At 41.7% G+C, this 22,332-nt stretch overlaps 1 non-coding gene across 1 annotated transcript; it reads left to right on the top strand.

Annotated features, from left to right (window-relative positions):
- Positions 1-16,765: 16,765 nt before the first annotated feature.
- On the top strand, positions 16,766-16,924 carry LOC124525394 (U1 spliceosomal RNA). The gene has a single exon (XR_006965493.1). It is a non-coding gene; the product is annotated as a U1 spliceosomal RNA (small nuclear RNA).
- The last annotated feature ends 5,408 nt before the right edge of the window (positions 16,925-22,332 follow it).

Here is a 22,332-nt window from a genome sequence, read left to right as displayed (position 1 = left end):
ACTCCAACTAAGGCCACTTGGTCCACGTTTTCACCCCAGCACAAAGTGGCTCCTCCCAATGGTATGATGGTCTGTAGCTTCTCTGAGATGTTACAAGTGGATGGTGTCACCACTTAAGGCTTCTTGCAATGTCAACCTATTACTTTTTTTTTTTTTAATCAAAAGGACGGTACCTGCTTTCTCCAACCACCTCTCTCCCAACCCCGTCACCCCATTTTTGAATGATGTTTTATCCTTTGGAAAGAACAAGGCCTGTGATGTAGCAACTATTGTCTGTGTCTCCTGTGTGTCTCTTCTTGTCACAAATGTATTTGGGGACATTGGATGCATTCATTTTCTGTAATAAAGTGTCTTAATCAGTCTTCCAAAAAAGTAATCAGTGGGCTGTCTGCAATCTGTTTGAGATACCAAACTTGAGTATTTTGGGTTGATTATAATCAAGGTTTTAGAAGTACAAGGTTTGCTGTAACCAAGAATCTGAACTCTTTAATGGAGAGATACCATCCAAAAAGGGCAAGTGTTGAGGATTCCAAAGCCCCTAGATCAACCCTTCAGCCAGAGGGGTAGTGGGGGAGTTGGCTCTGGAGCCCTGTGCTGGGATAAATACGCAATTTGCAGGATGCCAATGAGCTGCTGTTGATAAAGTGGCTAAGTACTTGTAGTCAGCCAGCCCTGCCAACCAGGGCCTCCTGAGGCTGAGGGTCAGGGCTTAGTTGGCTGACAGAGCCAGGCCCGATGAGGACTTTTAGATGACAGCCACGAGGGCTACTTCATCTTCTTCGGACCCTGGCTAGTTTCCTGTGGAACCCAGGCTTCACTTCCTGCTTCCACCAGAGCAACCCCCCACTGTTTCATATCTTGAGGCTCCTTCTAAGATTTTAGCTGTTTTTTGTTTATGAGAGAGAGAGTACGAGGGAGGGACAGAGAGAGAGTCTCAAGCAGGGGCAGAGCCTGATGTGGGGCTTAAACTCATGAACTGTGAGATCGTGACCTGAGCCAAAATCAAGAGTTGGATGCTTAACCGACTGAGCCACCCGGACACTCTAGATTTTAGTTTAAAAAAGAAACTGAGATACAATATCAATAAAATAAAGGAAAAAAAATATCCCACATCAATAGATAGATAAAAAGTATTGATAAAATCCAGCACCCTTTCATGATTAAAAAAAAAAAAAAACTCAGAAAACTGGGAATAGATGGGAACTTGCTCAACCTGATAAAGAACACTTAGGAAAACCCACAACTAATAGACTCAATGAAAGATTGAGAGCTTTCCCACCACATTCAGGAACAAGACAAAGATGCCCAGTTGTGCCACTCGTACTTAACATTGTACTAAAAGTTCTAGCTGGGTCAATTAGGCAAGAAAAGGCAAAAGCATCAGACTGAAAATGAAGGAATGAATCTAGGTCTATCTGCAGATGACAGGACTTGTATATAGACAATCCTAAGGAATTTCCAGATAAAACTGTCAGAAGAGGGTTGCCTGGGTCGCTCAGTCAGTTAAGTTTCTGAGTCTTGAATTTGACTCAGTTCATGACCTCACTGTTGATGAGATCGTGCCCTGAGTCTGGCTCTGCGCTGACAGCTTGGAGCCTGCTTGGGATTCTTCTCTCCCTCTCTCTCTGCCCCTCCCCCACTTGTGCTCGCTCTCGAAATAAACATTAAAAAATTAAACTGTCAGAAGCAATACATGAGTTGAGTAAAACTGCAGGATACAAGATCAGTACACAACAATGTTGTATGTCTATACTTTAGCAATGAACAATTTCAAAATAAAACCAAGTAAACCCATTTACAATAGCATCAAAATAAAATACTTAGTAATAAGTTTAACAAAAGAAGTTTGTGTGAGGGGAAGTACCACACGTTGTTGAAAGACATTAAAAACCTAAATAAATGGAAAAACATCCCATGTTCATGGGTTGGAAGACAAGATTGTTAACATGGCAATACTCCTGAAATTGATCTATAAATTCAATGTGATCCCTATCAGAATCCCAGGTGGTTTCTTTGTAGAAATTGACACAGTGATCCCAAATTTCATATGGAGATTCAAGGGACCCAGAATAGCCAGCACAATCTTGGAAAAGAAGAACAAAGCTGGAGGATTCAGTCTTGATTTCAAAACTTACTACAAAGCAACAATCATCAACACAGTGTGGTACTGGCATACACTCATGATCTCCTCCAGATGTGTTCTTCACCACAGCCTGCCATCTGGAGCTCCACCTAGGCTCCTTTTCTCACCCTCCACAGTCAGTTGGTCAGTCAGTTCCCAAATCCTGCCAAATGTATTTACTAAAATATCTTGGACCCACCCCTCTTCTCATTCATGAGGGGCATGTAGGTAAATATCTTTAAATTCTCCTATTCCCTCTTTTGGCTAGGCTGGAACTTGCATTTGCGGGTTTTTGCTTATCAGTATCCCTGCAGGGAAATCTTCCACTCTGGTGCCATGGTTGGATCTGTCTATTAAGTCCCATGAGAGATGGAGTGTTAGAGCTAGAGACATGCTGTAGCTTAGGTCCTCACCATCTTTTTTCCTAGGCAAATGTAATAGCTTCCCGAATGATTTTCCTCCTTTCTCTCTTACCCTTACTCTATCCCCAGACCTAGTATAGCTACAGATGATACACAGTTGGTGCTCAGTATATATTCACTGAATAAATAAATGGGTGGGTGGATGGATGGATGGATGAATGAATGAATGAATGAATAGGGACAGATCAGGGGAAAGTTCACCAGGGGTAGACCTTGTAGGCCATCTTAAGAATTTTGAACTTACCTAAGGTCCAGGGCAAGCATTTAAGAATTTTCATATGTTGGTGTTTGGGGAGTGCTAGATGGCGATATGTTTAGATATGTATTGTAGTTAAATTACACTGGCATCTGTGAGGAGAAAAGAAGATGTGGGGAGGGGCAAGAGTGGAAGCAGGATGTTAGGATAAGCCAATTTCTACAAAGAGCAACCCTCAATTGTTGACACAATTCTTAACATGGTGACTTAACACAAGAAAAGGTTTGTATCTCACTGGCATTACAGTCCAAGGAGATATGTCACTGGCAGCCTTCCATATTGTGACTCAGGGATCCCAGCTCCTTCCATTTCTGGTGCCACCATTTTCAACCCTTGACCTCCATGTCACCGAAAAGCAGCATTAAGGATAAGGCCTGGAAGCTAAATTCCATACCTGTCACCTGCATTCTATGGTTCCCACCTGAGCTGCAAGGGAAGGTGAGAGAAAGGGTGGTTGTTGGAGTCTATCTAGCTGAGACACTGACGGCTTGGACAAGAGTGGTGGTCATGGGGGTAGGAAAAGGAGTTGGATTCAAGAGAGACTTAGGATTATGGGGACTTGCTGAGGGGTTGGATGTGGGGCGGATGAGGAAGAAGGAGGAATTGAGAATGAGTCTATTATCCTCTCACTTGGGGCACTGGAGGGGTAGCAGACTTTTTAAAAAAATAGAGAGCCCCTGAGGAGTAGCAGGTTTGAGAGGGAATCGTCTCAAGGGTTAGCAGTGTCTAAGCTCACATTTCCCCACAAGGGAAAGTTTGTAACTTGGAATCACAGACCATTCATGCTGTCAGCCTGTCTTTCCATTTTAGGACTAGTCTGGAATTTGCATTTTTCAGGCTTTTTTTTTTTTTTAATCAGTTCCCCCCCCAGGGAAATCTCCAGCAGACACCCTGGTAGGATCTGTCTGCTATAGTATGATCTTACCAGAGTGTCAGAGCTAGAAATTTCCCCAGAGGGAAACTAAATCCCTTGGGCTAGAAGGGGGCTTCCCCCTTTCTATAGTCACACTTCTAAATCTGTTTCTAAACTGGGAGCATTTGAGGAAAAGCTCAAAGAGCCTTCCTGTTGTTGGCCTCAGGCCACAGTTGGTTTTTTCAATCCACAGAGGACATATGAGATGCACATTTTCCTAGGCTGTGTATTTTGTTCCAGGCCTGTGGTGGGTTTTTGTTTTAAAAGTCTTTTGGAAGCATGTCAGCGGTGATACTATGGCAATGTTGATTGCAACATTTGACAGTTCTCATTGCAAGATGTGTAGAACATATGATGCTTTTGTCCTCTGTCCAAACCCTCAGTGGTTTACATGAAAAAGGGCTGATATTTCAGTGATGAAACATTAGCAGAAGGCTGAAATATGTCACTTAAAAATATTGGGCTAGCCATAATTGTTTTAATCCTCTTGTGCTGGAACTGCTTTTAACTTCTATATCAAGAAACCCTCTTCTGCGTATATTTAATTTATGAAATAAAAGCAGCCGATTGAGTAGCATAATCCCCAAAGTTTCTACCTTGATTTAGATATTGGAGATCATGCTAAGACTAAGAGGCCGCACGGGACTGTAGCGGGAACATCAAATACTTAGTGCAGTGCCTGGAATGCACTTTGTGGGGCTGCTCACCCCCTCCTTACTCCAGGAGTAAGAAGGTCTAGGTTCTAGAGAGGCTAAGTGACCTGTGTTACGTTACACAGATAGTTGGGGGTAGATTTAAACTGATGTCCGCTGACTCCAAAATCTGTGTGATTACCCACCCTGCCTATTGAAATGCGTGCTAAGTACCAAGTATCCCACTAGAGGCTGAGGCTATGGAAATGAAGGCACATGGCGGCAGAGTTAAGTAAACAGGCAATTGAAATACAGTAACTGGGCTAATAGAAGTCAGCAGGGGGCTCCTAGGGAGTCAGGAGGAGGGGCAATTTAGGCAGCGCCCAATTAGGGAAGTCTTCCTGGAGGAGGGGAGCTGGAGCTATTTGTTTAAACCGAGCAGTTAGCTAAATGAAGAGGGATGGGAAGAGGGACTAGCATACACAAAAGCCCAGAGCAAAGAAGCAGCATAGTGAGTACCAAGGAATTGCAAGCAGTTTGCTTTATTATTATTATTATTATTATTTTATATTTTAGACAGCAAGATAGCGTGAGCTGGGTAGAGGGGCAGAGGAGGGGGAGAGAGAGAAGCCCTAGCAAGCTCCACGTTCAACACAGAGCCCTACACAGAGCTCGATCCCATGACCCTGGGGTCGTGACATGAGCCGAAATCAAGAGCCGGACACTCAATCGACCGAGCCAGCCAGGCGCCCCTTTTCTTTTCTTTTCTTTTCTTTTCTTTTCTTTTCTTTTCTTTTCTTTTCTTTTCTTTTCTTTCCTTTCCTTTCCTTTCCTTTCCTTTCCTTTCCTTTCCTTCTCTTCTCTTCTCTTCTCTTCTCTTCTCTTCTCTTCTCTTCTCTTCTCTTCTCTTTCCTTTCCTTTTCTTTGGCTTGTTTCTCACAAGCAGTTTGCTTTAATGAGACATATATTCGTTATGTGTTGCTGCATAACAAGTTACCCCAGACTTTAGTGGCTTGAAATATAACAACTTTTATTATCTCCTGGCTCTTTGGGTCAGGAATCCAGACCACTTGGCTGGAGGCTCTGGTGCAAGGTCTTGGCGAGGGTAGCAGTCACCTCCAGTCTTGTGCGGAGGAGGATAGCTTCCAAGCTCACTCACATGATTCTAAGCAGTGGTTAGTTTCCCACTGTTGGTTGGAAGCTGCCCTCCGTTCATTGTCACATGCGCCTCTCCACGGGGCAGCATACAACATGGACGCCTGATTCATTCAGGAAGAGCAAGTGAGAAGGGCCAGGGAGAGAGGGTGTGTGAGCAACGCGGAGGTCACAGTTTCTTTGGAACCTAATCTCAGCAGTGAAATCCCATCACAATTGCCACGTTAGATTTATTAGAAACAAGTTACTAGGGAGTAACAGAAACCAGTTACTGTACAAAGGGAGGAGATTACACAAGGGCATGAATACCAGGAGGTGGAAATCATTGAGAGCCACGTCAGAAAATTTCAGTTGCATTTAAATTTACAAAGAGGTACTACCATTCTATATGCCTCTGTTTTTAATTTTTAAAATAAATGTTTATTTTTGAGAGAGAGAGAGAGACAGAGTGCCAAGAGGGGGAGGGGCAGAGAGAGAGAGACACTCACACACAGAATCCAAAGCACGCTCCAGGCTCTGAGCTGTCAGCACAGAGCCTGATGTAGGGCTTGAACCCAACAACCGTGAGGTCATGACCTGAGCCAAAGTCGGACGCTTAACCCACTGAGCTGCCCAGGTACCCCTCTATATGCATCTTTTAACGCTTATTTTTTTCACACAAAATTGCATCACAAGGAGTCATGCACATTGTGTTGCTTTAGTTCATTCATTTTGACTACTGCATTTCATTGTGTATATATACTGTAGATTATGTATTTTCTCCCATGGATAGACATTTGAATGTCCTGGGTCTGAGAAATGGGGGTTTGGGGGAAATGGGGGGAGTGATTGCTAATGGGGTTTTAGGGGACAGGTAATTAAAATGTTCTAAAATCAGACAGTGGTGATGGTTGCACAACTCTGTATGCTAAAACCCATGTAACTGTGCACTTTATTTTTCATTTGTATTTTTTATTTTTAAAGGCCATTTTGAATATTCTTAGACACTTAGCTCATTTTTAAAGTTTATTTATTTATTTTGAGAGAGAGAGAGCACACAAGTGGAGGGTGCAGAAAGAGAGAGAGGGAGAGAGAGAATCCCAACCAGGGTCCACACTGTCAGCGCAGAGCCTGACATGGGGCTTGAACCTACAAACCGCGAGATCAGGACCTGAGCCGAAATCAGACACTTAACTGACTGAGCCACTCAGTTGCCCCTATTTTTTATTTTTATTTTTTAAAGTAGGCTTCATGCCCAGCTCAGAGCCCAATGCAGGGCTCAAACTCACCACCCTGAGATCAAGACCTGAGCTGAGATCAAGAGTTAGACACTTAACCGACTGAGCCACCCAGGTGCCTCAAACTGTGCACTTTAAATGGGTGAATTGTATGGCACGTGTATATCTCAATAAAGCTGTTACAGAAACTCTACGACAATACATTTGAAAGAGTCGAGAAAAAAAGTTGATTTCCTAGCAAAATATAAAGTACCAATATTGACCCAAGAAAAACTAAAAAGCTTAAAGACAGAAATAATCATTAACAGATTATATAAAGGAAATTAAAGGACTACCGTAAAAAAAAAAAAAAAAGTCAGGATGGCCAATAAGCACGTGAAAAGATGCTCATTAGCCAACAGGGAAATGCAAGTTAAAGTTACAATCAGTTACCAGTGCACACCCACCAGAATGGCTAAAATAAAAAAGACAGACAACATTGCTGGTAAGAGTATAAATTGGTAGATTCATTGTGAAAAGCTGCTTGGTAGTGTTTATGAAATCGAAGCATTTGCTATATTTGAAAGTTGTTAAGAGAGTAGATAGTAAAAGTCATCATCACAAGGAAAGAAGCATCCCTCCCCCACCCCCACCCCGTTTTGGTATCTGTGTGAGATAATGGATGTTAACTAAACTCATTTCACAATATATGTCAGTCAAGTCACTATACTGCACACCTTTTTTTTTTAACGTTTCTTATCTTTTTTAATGTTTATTTATTTTTGAAAGAGAGCTAGAGAGCAGGGGAGGGGCAGAGAGAGAGGGTGACAGAGAATCCCAAGCAAGCTCCACACTGCCAGTGCAGAGCCTAGCACGGGGCTCGAACCCATGAAACTGTGAGATCATGACCTGAGCCAAAACCAAAAGTTGGATGCCTAACCAACTGAACCACCCAGGTGCCCCTACGCTGCACACCTTATACTTACCCAGTGCTGTATGCCAATGCTATTTAAATAAAACTGGGAAAGATACTAATTGTAAAATAACCCGAAACATGGGCATACCCTACAATGCAGTAATTCCACTCCTACGTGTGTGTACCAGTAGAAATGGCTCCAGACCCACAAGCCATGAACAAGATGTTCATGATGGCACTATTCATAACAGCCCCAAACTGGAAACAACACACATGCTCGTCAACAGAAGAAAGAGAAAATTAACTGTGGTATATTCATCCAGTGGAATATCGTGTGATAATGAAAGGTAATGAAATGCAGGTATACGCAATGACATGAGTGAATCTTGCAGACATAATGTTGAAAGAAAACACTCAGACACAAAAAGAATACATATCAAATGATTCCATTTATATGAAGCTCAAAATAGGCAAAAATAGTGGATAGTAATAGTGGATATTCTTGGGAGTGGGGTACTGGGAAGGGACATGAGGACATCTTTTGGAGTGCTGCAAACATTCGGTCTTGATGTGAATGATGGATATACAGGTGCATACAAACATACAAATGCGTCTAGGGGTACAGTTAAGGTTAGAAGACTTCATACACTTTATTGTATGTTCATTATCTCTTACTGAAAAAGTTTTTTTTTTTTAATCAAGGAAAAGGAAGTGTTCTGGACTTTGATGTCTGATCACTGAAGACTAGGTAATTTGAACCAAACCTCCTGTGTCAAAAAGTGGACAAAATATTTTAAAATATCACTTTAAAAGCATCAATGAGCTGGAGCGCCTGGGTGGCTCAGTTGGTTAAGCGTCCAACTCTTGGTTTCGGTTCAGGTCATGCTCACGTGGTTTGTGGGTTCAAGCCCCATGCCAGGATTCTGTGCTGGCAGCACAGAGCCTGCCTGGGATTCTTTCTCTCTCTCCCTGTGTCTCTGCCCCACCCCTGCTCTCATGCTCTCTCTCAAAAAATAAATAAATAAACATTAAGAGAAAATTTAAAAGAAGCATCAATGAGCTAACTAGATAGTGAAATAGAATACCAAGCCAAGATCTGGGAGAGTGGGGAATCGAGAGAGGTGAGCCTGACACTTGGAACTGCTTTTGCCCTGGGTTGTTTGGGGTTGGCTGAACTAGAAGAAACAGCTGAGAGCTTAGGACAAAGAGTCACAGTCCAGACCCCACCAAGAGCATACATGGACACTTGATCTATGACAAGTGTGTCACTGTGCTAGGACAAATGTGTAAGAGTGCTAGGACAGTGAGAGGTCCGTATGAAAAGATGAAATTAAAGCCCTGCCTGGCACCACACACAAAAACCAATTCAGGGTGGATTGTAGACCTACGGCTAAAAGGTAAACCAGTAACATGTTTAGAACATAATATTGGAAAATGTCTTCATAAAATAAGATAGGGAAATACTTTGGAATCAAGACACACGTAACAACCACTAGCCATAAAAGGCTGATAAATTGCAATAGACATCATCATCAAAAGACACGAAAAGGCAAACCACCAAGTGGGAGAAGATATTTGCAATACATATAAATGCAAAGGGCTTGCATCCAGAATATATAAAGTATGCTGATAAATTAATAAGAAAAAGTCAGACAGATGAGCAAAAGGTTGGAACAATTACTTCACAAAACTTTTAATCACAATGAGTTACCATCAGACACTCAGGAGATTGGCTGAAATGAACAAGTCTGACAATTCTAAGGATTGAGGAAGATGTGGAGGAAGTGGAACTTCTGGGCTGCTCATGGGAGTCTATGTCAGTAGCACCAGTTTGAAACATGGTTTAGCATCACTTAGCAAATTACATGTGCTCTCTACACAAGGGCAGGCACATGAGGGCCAAGAAAGGGACTGCAAGCAACAACAGGCTGTTTGTAATGAGCACAGAGTGGAAACAACCGCAATTCACCCGCAATTCACAAAAGTGGAAACAAGCCAAATGTCCATCTACAGCAGAATGGATAAATGATTTGTGATATCTTCATACAGTGGAAACGAATGAACTTCAGCGATATCCACGGCAACATGGATGAGTCTCACAGGCATTGTCTGAGTGAAAGAAGCTGTGTGATTCAATTTATACAAAATTCATAAACAGGCAAAACTAAACTCTTGTTTAGAGATGGACACAGATGGCTCAATTATAAAGAAACGCAAGTAGTCGATACTATAAAAGTCAAAATAGTGTTTACCTCTGGTGGGGGATGAAATAAGGTTGTTACCATGAGGGGTGCTATGACCTACGTTGTGTTCCCCACCCCCCACCCATTCATATATTGAAATCACCACCCCTAGTACCTCAGATTGTGACCATATTTGGAGCTAGGGTCTTTAAGTTAAAATGAGTCATTAGGATGGGCCCTAATTCAATATGGCTGGTGTCCTTATAATGAAAAGAGATTAGGACACAGACATGCACCAAGAGGTCTGGGGTGGGGGGGAAATCATGTGAAGCCCCAGGGAGAAGACTGTCTACAAGCTAAGGAGAGAGGCCACAGAAGAAACTGAACCTGCTGAAACCTTGATCTTGAGATCAACTTCTAGAACTGTGAGGAAATAAATAAATAAATAAATAAATTAATTAATTTCTGTTGTTTAAGACACCCAGTCTGTGGTACTTTGTTATGACAGCCCTAGCAAACTCCTACAAGATCTTCTGGGTGCTTCCAATTTTCTATTTCTTGACTCCGATGGTAACCACACAGGAATTTTCTTTACCATAAATTTTTAGGTTGTATATTTAAGCTTTATTTATTTTATTTTTCCTTTCCAAGTCTTTTCTCACAGGACTGGTGTGAGACTCTAATGAGAACAAAATCTTTTGCCCTGCCCAAGCCAGGCTATTCTTTTCAGGTTTGTTGTTTCATTGTAAAATATAACACATGTACTAATTGACTTTCTGTGTTTCTCTGTAGGCATCTTCTGGACATTTCATATGAACTGAATCATGTCGTGTGTGGTCTTTTATGTTTTCAGTGTGTATCAGCACACCATCCCTTTTTACGAATGTGTAGGTACACCACATCATGTTTATACACTCGTCAATTGATGGAAATTTGGGCTGTTTGCACTTTTTGGCTATTATCAATAATGTTACTACAAATATGTGTGTACAAGTTTTTGTGCACATATGCTTTCAATTGTCTTTGGGTCTATACCTAGGAGTGGAATTGCTGGGCCATATGCTAATTCTATGTGTCACTTACTGAAGAACCACAGAAATGTTTCCCACAGTGGCTGCACCATTTTACATCCCCATCAGCAACTCATGAGTGTTCTCATTTCAACACACCTTCGCCAGCGCTTGTTACGCTCTACCTTTTCGATTATTGTCATCCTAGTAGGCGGTAAGTGGTCTCTCGGTGGTTTTGATTTGCGTTGTTGTAATGGCTAATGACGTTGAACATCTTTTCATGTACTTTTTACTTCCCATGCATCTCTACCACCTCCATGGAAGGGAGGGTTCTCCCAGTAGAGAAGCATGAAAGTCAGTCTTAGTTCTGAGGAGCTGGCCCTGGCCCTACTCTGGGGCTCTTGGTTTGTCTGGGTCAGTTTCTGTTGCTGCCACCAAACTCTGGAAATCTTATTGGGTCCTCTCACATCACCTTACGGCACCTGTCCTCTGCCTGTTCCATTGAAGGCCTTCTTGACTCCGAGGACTTTCCTACAGAGGGGGTCTTGGCTATACCCGAAATGGGTACTCAAACATCCTGGCATAGAAAACAGAGAGATCCCAGATGGGAGGCCTAGCAGGACCCTGTGGGAGCATCAAGTCCAAATCCTTGTCATTCAGAGGGGGAAGCTGAGGTCCCAAGAGGGTGGGGAGCTATCTGAAGTCTCACAGATGTTAGTGCTGGAGCTGTGGGCCGGGCAGGATCCTTCCTGTTGTGCACATTATGGAAAAAATAGAACATTCTTCCCTTTGCACTCTTCTCAAGCAAAGGAGCATGCAGCAAGGACTGTCTTGAGGGGGAAGGGCAAGCACCCGCTGGCTGTCGCTTAGCAAAGAATAAGCCAGAGCTTCATGTTGATGGATAAACAGGGTGCGGCCGCCGAAAGCTGGATTTGACCCACAGTAGCAGGTGCCCTGATCTGGTAGAGCAAGGTCTTCTGCCTGGTGACAGGTTAACCACAGTCACTTGAGAAAAGTAAAGATAAATGGATTTCTCCTCCGAACCCTTTGACCTCTGCAAACCAGGTGCAAAGTATGCTTAGCCCCAGTGGGGTTGCTGGGGGAGGGAAGAAATAATAGGTCTTTTCTTTTCCAGTTTTACAAGCTTTGACCTTCAGCCAGTCCACTTGTTTCCTTTAACCCACTGTCTCACTGTGGCCTGTGGGAGTGGAAAGCCCAGTGTCTGCTGGGACTGGCCCCCTCCCCCAGTAATGTTGTTTCTGTTCCCCTTCAAGGATGGGGCTTTTGGGGCTAAGCTCCAAGCTTCAGTTCAGACTCCCAGGAAGGTCACCTCTCCTTCTAGAATGTCAGTGCTGTAAAAAGGCCTGTGGTGCTGAGGAAGTGATCTGGGCTGGGAGACAGAAGCCTGGATTCCTCCCTCAGCTTCTGCACGAACTTACTATGTCACTATGAGCATTCTCTTTTCTGAGTCTCACTTTCCCCATCTATAAAATGGGCTTAAGAACAACTGCATCATACCTTCCTCATGCATCTTGACATATTTCTTAAGTCTGAAATGGACAGATAGCCAGTTAATATCCTTAACATAAAAGAGTTACCAATAGTGATAGGCAAAAGACAAACCCCACAATTACAGAATGATTAAAAAAGTCAGTCAGAGTTGTGGCGCCTGGGTGGCTCAGTTGGTTAAGCGTCCGAGTTCAGCTCAGGTTATGATCTCGTGGTTCATGAGTTCGAGCCCGGTGTCGGGCTCTGTGCTGACAGCTCAGAGCCTGGAGCCTGCTTCAGATTCTGTCTCCCTCTCTCTCTATACCTCTTCTACTCACACTGTTTCTCTCTCTCTCTCTCTCTCTCTCTCTCTCTCAAAAATAAATAAATAAATATTTTTTTAAAAAGTCAGTCAGAGAAAGACAAATATCATAGATTCACTCATGTGGAATTTAAGAAACACAACAGATGAACGGGGGAAGGGAAGGAAAAATAAGACAAAAACACAGGGAGGCAAACCATAAGAGACTCTTAAATATAGAGAACAAACTGAGGGCTGCTGTAAGAGAGGTGGGAGGGAGGATGGGCTAAATGTGTGATGGGTATTAAGGAAGGCACTTGTGGGGATGAGCACTGGGTGTCGTATTAAGAGACAAGCCACTGGGTTCTACTCCTGAAACCAAGACTATGCTGTACATTAACTAATTTGAATTTAGATTAAAAAATTTAAAAAAAATTAAAAAAATCTGTTCATCAGTTAAAAAAATAAAAATGAAAAATAAATGCAAACAAAAAGCCCACAAAAATAAAGAAAGCAAATAATTATTAAATATACAAAAACTTCAACCTAATAAAAAATACAAAATGAAACAAAAAATTATCTTCACTTATTGGGGCTGCAAAAGAAGGGTGAGCGAGTAAATTAGGACACCATGTGTGGCAGGCAATTCAGCAACACATATAACATTTGTGCAAAGGGTGTATACTGTAGTCCTGGGGGGTACCCTAAGAAAGCCATTGACATACATGCAAAAATGTAAGTGCATCCCATCATATTCTTTTAAAAGTGTGTTTAGAATAATTAAGATTGTGATTTTTTATTAAAAACAAACTTCCACAGTGCTTTAAAAAATATAGCCAATTCAAAAACATGCCCATATTAAGGTAAAAAACAGTTTTTCTAATTTCTCTTCTTACTACTTATCCAAGTCAAAAATTTCACAAAGTTGACAGATTTTCCATTTGTATTCCTTTGCTGCAGAATCCAGAAATACCCAAATCACATATTAAATATATTTAAGTGTCAGAATTTGACACTGTCCTGCAGATGGAAAACCTACAATTGCAAAGGAAAAGTCTACACAGGTTTAAGTCTACAAATCTTTAAACTTAGAACATCTACGTGCTTTTTACATTATTTTTATACTTTTTATATGTATGGAATATTTCACAATAAATGTTGAAAAAGAAAGTGCATTATCGATGGAAAATTATTAGATAAGGGTGACTATCATGGCTCTGCTCATAATGGCAAAAATAATTAGAAGAGATTTTGCTTGGTATGTTGTTATAATGACGCCCCCAATGAATTATACCTCCCTGTGTCCATCCTCCTTTGCGATGTAATATTGCTGTTCCCTTCATCAAGCGGTAGGGTGAATTTTCCCACCCATTTGACCCTGGGCTGGACTTGTGACTTGCCTTGCCCAGTGCAATGCATCAGAAAGGATCCTGTGTGATTTCCAAGTCTGGGCCTTGAGACATCTTGAAGTTTCCATTTCCATCCTCTTGGAATCCTTAGGCCACTATGCCACCCTCCAGGGTTGGAAGGGGAGACACATTCGGTAAACGGTTTACCCTGTAGGCTTGGGGTGCTCAGAGGCTGCATGTTCCAAAGAAAAGACTAGCCTGGGGCTTTGGGTCATGCTGTATCAGTTTGACCTCTGGAGGGCTGGAGTCTGAGTAGTCCAGTTACATGGGCACTACATGTTTCCATGCCTGACCTGCGATAAAGACCTTGGACGCTAAGGCTCAGTGAGCTTCCCTGATCGTCTGCAGCTTCATGAGGGAGCCAGGAGAGCCCAGCAGAAGGACAGCAGGCCTACCTGCAAAATCATGAGAAATAACACATCATTGTTATTTTAAGGCACCAAGGTTTGCAGTGATTCATTAGTACTCATAGGTAGCTGACATAGTAAATAATAAAAAATAGGCAACTGGTTAAAGAAATTATCATATATCTATACATTGAAATACTGAGACGTTCTCTACAATGCGGATATGGATTCTAACCATATTAAATGGAACTGTGTTCACTATGTATTTCAAGAAATGAAATGTTATAAATAAATACGTATAATATAATCCTATTTTGAAAGAAATTAACATATATGTGCTTATATATAAATAAATGATTGGAGGCTTCCAGTTTTGGAATGAATAAGTCACGAAAATAAAAGGCACAGCAGAGAGAACATAGTCAATGGTATTGTAACAGCGTCGTGTGGTGACAGATGGTAGCTACACTTGTGCTGAGCGTAGCACAACATATAAAGTTGTTGAGTCACTATGTTGTACACCAGAAAGTAATGTAACATTGTGTGTCAACTATACTCAAATTAAAAAAAAATTTAAATGTATTATTAGAATAAGCCATATGCGATAGCAGATATTCAACCATTTTTGCCCAGCCCAAACAACAATTTCCCAAGATTCAACTAATATATATCGGTAGAATCAAGGCTGGAAGTACCCACAGCAAAATACTAACTGTGGCTCTGTTTGGGGGGTGAGTACTGGGTGCTGTTTTCTTTTTGGTCATCTGTATTTTTTTGAGTGGTTTCATTTAAATTGTAGTTAACATTCAGTGCAATTTGGTTTCAGGAGTAGAATTCAGTGCTTCACTTAAATACAACACCCAGTACTCATCACAAGGCCATCTCTGTTTTTTTAAGTCTATTTATTTATTTTGAGAGAGAGAGAAAGAGAGAGTAGGGGAGGGTCAGAGAGAGAGAGAGAGAGAGAGAGAGATACAGAGAATCCCAAGCAGTCTCCGTGCTGTTAGTGCAGAGCCTAATGCAGGGCTAGAACCCACAAACCATGAGATCATGACCTGAGCCGAAATCAAGAGTCAGACACTTAACGGACTGAGCCACCAGGCATCCGAAGGTCATCTGTATTTTTAAAATCTTCGTACATTGAACATGTACTTCTTACTGTAGTACGAAGGAGAAACCAAAAGGAAACTCTTTTTCTCCTTTTTATAAACATATGAACAATGCGGACTAGGTGAGAAAACTGAGCTGGGAAGGGAGAAGGGCCTAGTTGGGACCTGGAGCCAGACCCGCATTAGCCTGGGATTTGGCCTTGTGGCCTGTGGCCCAGGTCAAGTTCACACAGGTTCTGGGCAAGGCGAAAGGAGGTTGAGGCCAAGAGCTGAGGCTTTTATGTTGGGTGGCTGGCTACAGAGCTGGGTTCATGCTTCGGGTCGGCTTGCCCAGAGCCTTGTTAATCATTGCCTTTTGTTCCCCATAGGTACTGTTGGCCTCAGTCCTTCTCAGGCAAAGGATCAAGGGCAAGTGTGGGAGAGGCAGCCCAGGCCGGCAGTCTCATACACACAGAGTCCACTACCCAGATGGCTGCCTTTCCCTTCAAACTGAAGCATCTCTGGGGGAACAGGGGTGGGGTCTTAGCTCGGAGGACGTGGCAGAGCTGGAATTTGACCCTGGTCTGTCTGTTCCAACCACTGTATTGTATAGCTGCCTCCATTTCATTGATGGACACCTGGCTTCATTTGAAAAGAAATTTGAGACAGCTTAAAAAATGTCTGCAATCTAATACAATAGAAATAGAGAAGCAGGCCTAGAGAAAGCACAAACAACAGTAGAAAATCAAAACAAAGCAAAGAAATGTATGAATATGCAGAACATCAGGGCTACCGTTGACAGGAGGGGTTGTCTCATAGGCTCTGAATTGCCAGGCTGCCAAAGTGAAAAGGGAAAGCCAATTGTCCTTATAATTCTCATTACCAGTGAGAACTTCTTTAGAGGAAACATAGCTGTCAAGGAATTCTAAAAGGCATTTATAAATGCTGTTTGATGATACTGGCAACTGTTAGCACTTGACATCTCCCAGTTGCCATTAAAACTGCCTTTGACTTTTGATGTCAGTGATGGGGAAGAATTATATCTGTAGCTGTGTCTGTCTCTGTCTGTGTTTGCATCTATGTCACTCTCTGTATCTGTATCTTTATCTGTACCTGTATATGTGTGTCTGTTTGTACCTGTATCTGAGCTCTATCAGTATCTGGGTCTCTATGAGTACTTCTAAATGTGTCTCTACTTGTATTTCTTTCTGTGTCTCAGTCTGTACCTGTATCTCTGTTTCTATCTTACATATCTATGTCTTTATAAATATCAGTGTCTGTATCTCTATCTGTACCTGTATCTGTATCTGTAAGATACTTGTATCTAATACTTACCTGGCAGGGGAGATACTGTGATCATGAAGGTGGTTTTCCCAGGGTGAGGCTTATTCATTGCACTTCAGATGTGCTGACCCCTGTGATGTCCCCAAGTGTGGGAAACTCGACTGCATCATTTGTGGGAGTAGGGGACTGGGTTTGTGCTTAAAGAAAAAAAAAGGTACTTGTATCTACATCTAATAAGTACCTGTATCTGTGTCTCTATCTGTACCTGTGTCTGAATCTCTATATGTACCTGTATATACGACTCTATTTGTATCTGAATCTGTGTTTCTATTTGTACCCACGTGTGTATGCAGTATCTTTGTCTATATCTGAGCCGCTCTATGGATTTCTCTCTACACCTGTATTTGGGTCTCCTAAGTATTGGTGTCTTTGTCTCTATCTTTACCTGTATCTCTCCCTCTATTTGTAACTGTATCTGGGTCTGTATCTGTATAGGGATCAGTGTTTCTTATTGTACATATATCTATGTCTCAGTGTGTACCTGTATTCTTTCTCTATCTGCACCTATGTCTGTGTGTCCATCTGTACCTATAATTGGGTCTCCATCTTTAATTGTATTGTGTCTTTGTCACTGTATCTGAGTCTCTATCTGTACTTATTATCTTTGTTTTCATCAATACCTGTATTTGGGTTTATCCTTACTTCTGTCTGAACTATATATGTACTTGTATCTATGTCATTAACATATCTGGATCTGTGTTTCTATCTGTACTTGTATCTGTACAGAGAGAGGTACCTGTATCCCTGTTTCAATCTGTACCTGTATCTGGGTCCTTATAAATACCTGCATATGTGTACTTTCATTTGACTCTCCACTGGACAAGTATCAGTGTTTCTGTGTCTCTATATCCAACAGTATCTGTGTCCCTATCTGTACTGGTATTTGTCTCTATTTGTAATGTTACTTTGCATCTGTATCGATTTCTGTAACAATACCTGTGTCTTTATTTGTATCAGTATCTTTCTCCTATAAGTAATTGTATCTTGGTCTCTATCTGTAATGGTAAATAAGTCTCTCTACTTGTAGTACTTTGTTTCTACCTGCACCTGTATCTGCGTCGCTATCTGTACCTGTGTCTGGATCTGTCTGTATACATGAAGCTATGTCTTTATCTGTACCTGTATTTGTGTTTGTACATGGATTTGTGTCCCTATGTGAAACTGAATCTATTTGACAGACTTATCCATGTCTTTATCTGTGCTTCAAACTGTATCTTTAACTGGTACTTGGTCTCTCTCTATTCATGAATCTATGTCTCTACCCGTACCTGTATCTGGGTTTCTATCTGCAGCCAAATAATCTGTGTCTATGTATGTACCTGTATCTATGTCTCTGTATGTGTATCTGTTTCTATATCATACCTGTATCTACCTCTCTGGTCATACCTGTAGCAGGGTTTCTACCTGTACCTGTATCTGTATATGTGTGTCTAACTGTATCTGTGTCTGTCTTTTTAACTACCTCTATCTGTGCCCATAAGTACCTATGTCTTTCCATTTATATCAGTGACTGTTTCTCTATTTGTACTTGTATTTGTGTCTGTATTTGTATTCACATCTGTATCTGTAATTGTATGTGTGTAACTATGTCTCTGTCTATGCCTGTATCTGTGCTTCTCTCCATACTTCAGTATGTCTCCATGTGCACTTGTTTCTCTATCTATATGAGTATCAGTCACTGTGTCTATCTGTACCAGTTTTAGTATCTCTACAAGTACCAGTATCTGGTTTTCAATAGGTGTGTGGGTCTCCATCTGTATCTGTAGGTGGGTCTCTATCTATACTAGTATCTGTGTCTCTAACTGTATCTGTCAATGGGTATCTATTTGTACCTGTATCTGGTTATCTATCTGTTCACTTACCTGCATTTCTATAAGAACCAGTATCTGTGTCTTCCTAGGTACCTGGGTCAATATCTATCTTTTCCTAAATCTGTGTCTCCATCTGTACCTGTATCTGTATCTCTCTTTTCCTGTATTGAGGTCTCTTGTTTCTGTATCTGCATCTCCATCTGTTCCTGTAGCTGGGTCTCTATCAGCCTGTACCAGTATCTTCATCTGTCCTTGTATTTGTGCCTCTATCTGAAAATTTGTACCTTTCCCTGTACTGTACCCTCATCTGTGTCTCTATCCATAACGCTTTCTGGATCTTTATCTCTACCTACATCTGGGCTTTTGTATCTATACTTTTTCTCTGTCTGTGCCCCTATCTGGGTCTCTGTACCTCTATGTGTGTCTACATCTGTACCTGTTACTGGCTCTGTCTTTACCTGTATCTGTGTCTCTATCTATCCCTGTACTATTCTATTTGTTCCTATATTTTTGGGTCTGTATGTACTTGAATCTTGACTCTCTCTATACCTCTACCTATGTCTCAACCCGAATCCATTTCTATGCATTTATCTGTACTGGTATCTGATCTCATTCTGTAGATTTTTTTGTCTCTACTTATCCCTGTATCTGGGTCACTATCTCTATCTGTATTTACATGTGACTATATCTGAATCTATATCTCTATCTGGAAATGTATCTCGATCTAGATCTGTCCTTGTGTCTATCTCTACCTGTATCTGTATTTTTGCCTTTCTGTATATCTGTATCTCTATCTCTATCTGTCAGTGTCTGTGTTACTGTATTTTTACCTATTTCTAGTTCTCTGTGCATATTTGTATCAGTGTCTCTAATCATACATATGGATATATGTGTCCGGTCTCTATTTGAATCTTTATCTGTGTCTCTATCTGGACCTATGTACAGATGTCTACCTGTTCCTGAATCTGTGTCTCTATATGTAATTCTTTCTAGGGCTCTCTTTCTTCATACCTGTATCTGGTTGTGTATCTCTACCTGTTCCTCAGTGTCTATGTTTATCTGTATGTATCTTAACTGGTCTCCATTGTGATCTGTGTTTCTATCTTTATCTGTATTTGTGTCTCTCTACATTGTATCTGTATCTCTATCTGCACCTGTATCTTTGTCTCTATGTCCATATCCACTCCTATCTGTGTCTCCATCTGTACCTGTATCTACCTGTATACAAGTACCTTTGTCTGTGTCTGTATTTGTACCTGCATGTGTGTCTCTATCTGTTCCTATAGCTGGGTGTCTATCTGTACCTCTCTCTCTCCTGTATGTGTGTCCCTATATATACCTGTATCTGTTTGTCTATCTATACCTGTATCTGTGTCTCTATTTGTCCCTGTGTCTGGGTCTATATCTGTGTCAAGGGACATTGAAGATGCTCTGAGACTTGCAGGAAGGATTATAAAATCTGCCTGCTAGCGCAGCTGCTAGATCCACCATTGTTTTGTATTATATTAGTTTCCTGAGACTTCTGTAAGAAATTACCACAAGGTGGGTGGCTTAAACAAGTGAAATTTATTGTCCTAATGTTCTGATGGTTAAAATCTGAGGTCAATATTCTGGCAGGGATAATTCCTTCTGAGGGCTGGAAGGGAGAATCTGTTCCACGTCTCTCCCCTAGCTTCTGGTGGTTTGCTGGAAATCTTTGCAATTCCTTTGCTTGTACAATCATCGCTCTGATGTCTGCCTTCATTGTCACATGGTGTTCTTCCTGTGTGCGTGCCACTGTGTCCAAATTTCCCCTTTTTATAAGGACACCAGTCACACTGAGTTAGGGCCCACCCTAATGACCTCATCTTAACTAATGACATCCGCATTAACCTTATTTCCAAATAAAGTCACATTCTGGAGTCTTCTGGTTGGGAATTCATATGAATTGTTTTGGAACAAATTCAATCACATAACAATCATTTTTTTCCTTCATTTCACTGCTAAGCCCATACCTTTACAAACTCGTGACTCCATCCTTTAGTATGGCTCTTCTCTGGGCTCTCATTTGGGCTTGGGACAGCTAGTTGAGAAGGCCACTGTCATCATTTGGGGAATGTAGCTCCAGGCAACCCAGAAGACAGGCTAGTGCAAGGGTCTAGGGGAAGAGTGGATCTGTGCACAGAGGTGCTCCATCATGGGGACCTGGAACTGACACCTGGGAATAGAATCAGTCAGTTGGATTGGGTGATGCTGCAGTAAGAAACAACTGCAAAATCTCAGAGAAAAATCTCAACAAAGATTTATTTCTCACTTAGTCACTTATGCCGATTGCAGCTCAGTTGATGGTTAGCTCCATATCATTCTCAGAGCTCAGGCTGAGGGAGGCTCTGACCTCATGATTCCAGTAACACTGAAGCAGAAAAAAAGGAAACATGGCCTATTATATACTGTTTTTTCTGTTTCTGCTCAGAAGTGAAACACCACCCTTGTGTTCATAAACCATCAGCTGGAGCAGGTCACTTGGTCGCACCTAATCTCAAGGGATCAAGGAAATTCAATTCTATCATATGCCTACAAAAAGAATAGGAAATATTTGCAAAAAAGCAGGCCTTTGAAGACTGGGAAGGGCTTCTGCCTCTCTCTGCCCCACATTGCTCTTCCGAGGGTAACCATATGTCCTGGTTAGCCAAGGCAATTTCTACATACTCCTCCAGCCTAAATATTAGTAGTGCTCTTTCAGTCTTTAAAGAGTCCTTGTTTGGACAAAGAGTCTATGATTCTACTCCTCTTTGGTGGCAAGAGATAAAAACAGTCTGTGTACAGGGAGGTAGATGCTATTAGAAAGGGAGACACCCTGGTAGACCATATGCTAAATTAATAAAGTCACTTCTGGTTACATGTTACTTTTTGTGTTTCTTTACGTTTTATTACCCTGTAGCACTCAAGTGAATCTTTAGATATCTAACATGGTCTCAGTTGTGTCCTGGGGTGAGGAAAAGGGCATGTGTTGGCAATGGTGACAAGCGAGGGACTTCCATGGTAGGCAAATTATCAGGGTGAGTGTAATGGGCCTGCGTTGTTCTCTCCTACCCTGTAGTCTTCTAGCAATGACCATGGAGGTTCTGGGGTTTGTGAGATGGCACTTTCTCAAACATAGCTTCACTGGTGACACCCATTTCTCCTCCATTTGCTTTTTCCAGCCTAGTGAGGAAGCCACTTCCAGCCCAGAGCTGATATCTCAGTACAGAGAAGCAAGGGTGGGCAAGAAGCCCCTTACCATCTTGAACCAGGAAAGAAAATGGGGAATCCCCTGTGGAAGCCAGGGGAGCCAGCCCAACCTCTTGGTCACTAGGAGGTTGTCTTTTTTCTCCCCATCACATCTTCCTGCCTCAGGGCCTTTGTACTTATTCTTTCCTCTTCCTGAAATGCCCTCTCTCTATTCCCTCATATCTGGCTCCTCATACTTCTAGATTTGGCTAAAATGTTCCCTCCGTAGAGACACTACCTGTTATTATCCTATGTCAGTAGATTATCCTTTTCTTCCATTGTCTGTCATGGCACTCCATTCATGAAATTGTCACAGTATCTGACTATTTCTTTGTTCAGTTTTGTTTCCACTTTAGACTATAAACTCCATAAAGGTAGAAACTATACTTGTATCCTGCAGCCTAGCAGAATGCTTGGTGCTTAGTAGGCCCTCAGCATATATTTGCAAAACAAAAAAATGAATGATTAAATAGATGAGTGATTGTATGCA

The sequence above is a fragment of the Lynx rufus genome, unplaced genomic scaffold (assembly GCF_022079265.1).
Source record: "Lynx rufus isolate CCGP_SWC_20201006 ecotype Redwood Valley unplaced genomic scaffold, mLynRuf1.p SCAF_40, whole genome shotgun sequence".
NCBI classification, from domain to species: domain Eukaryota; kingdom Metazoa; phylum Chordata; class Mammalia; order Carnivora; family Felidae; genus Lynx; species Lynx rufus.
This window is presented reverse-complemented; position numbering and strand designations above follow the sequence as displayed.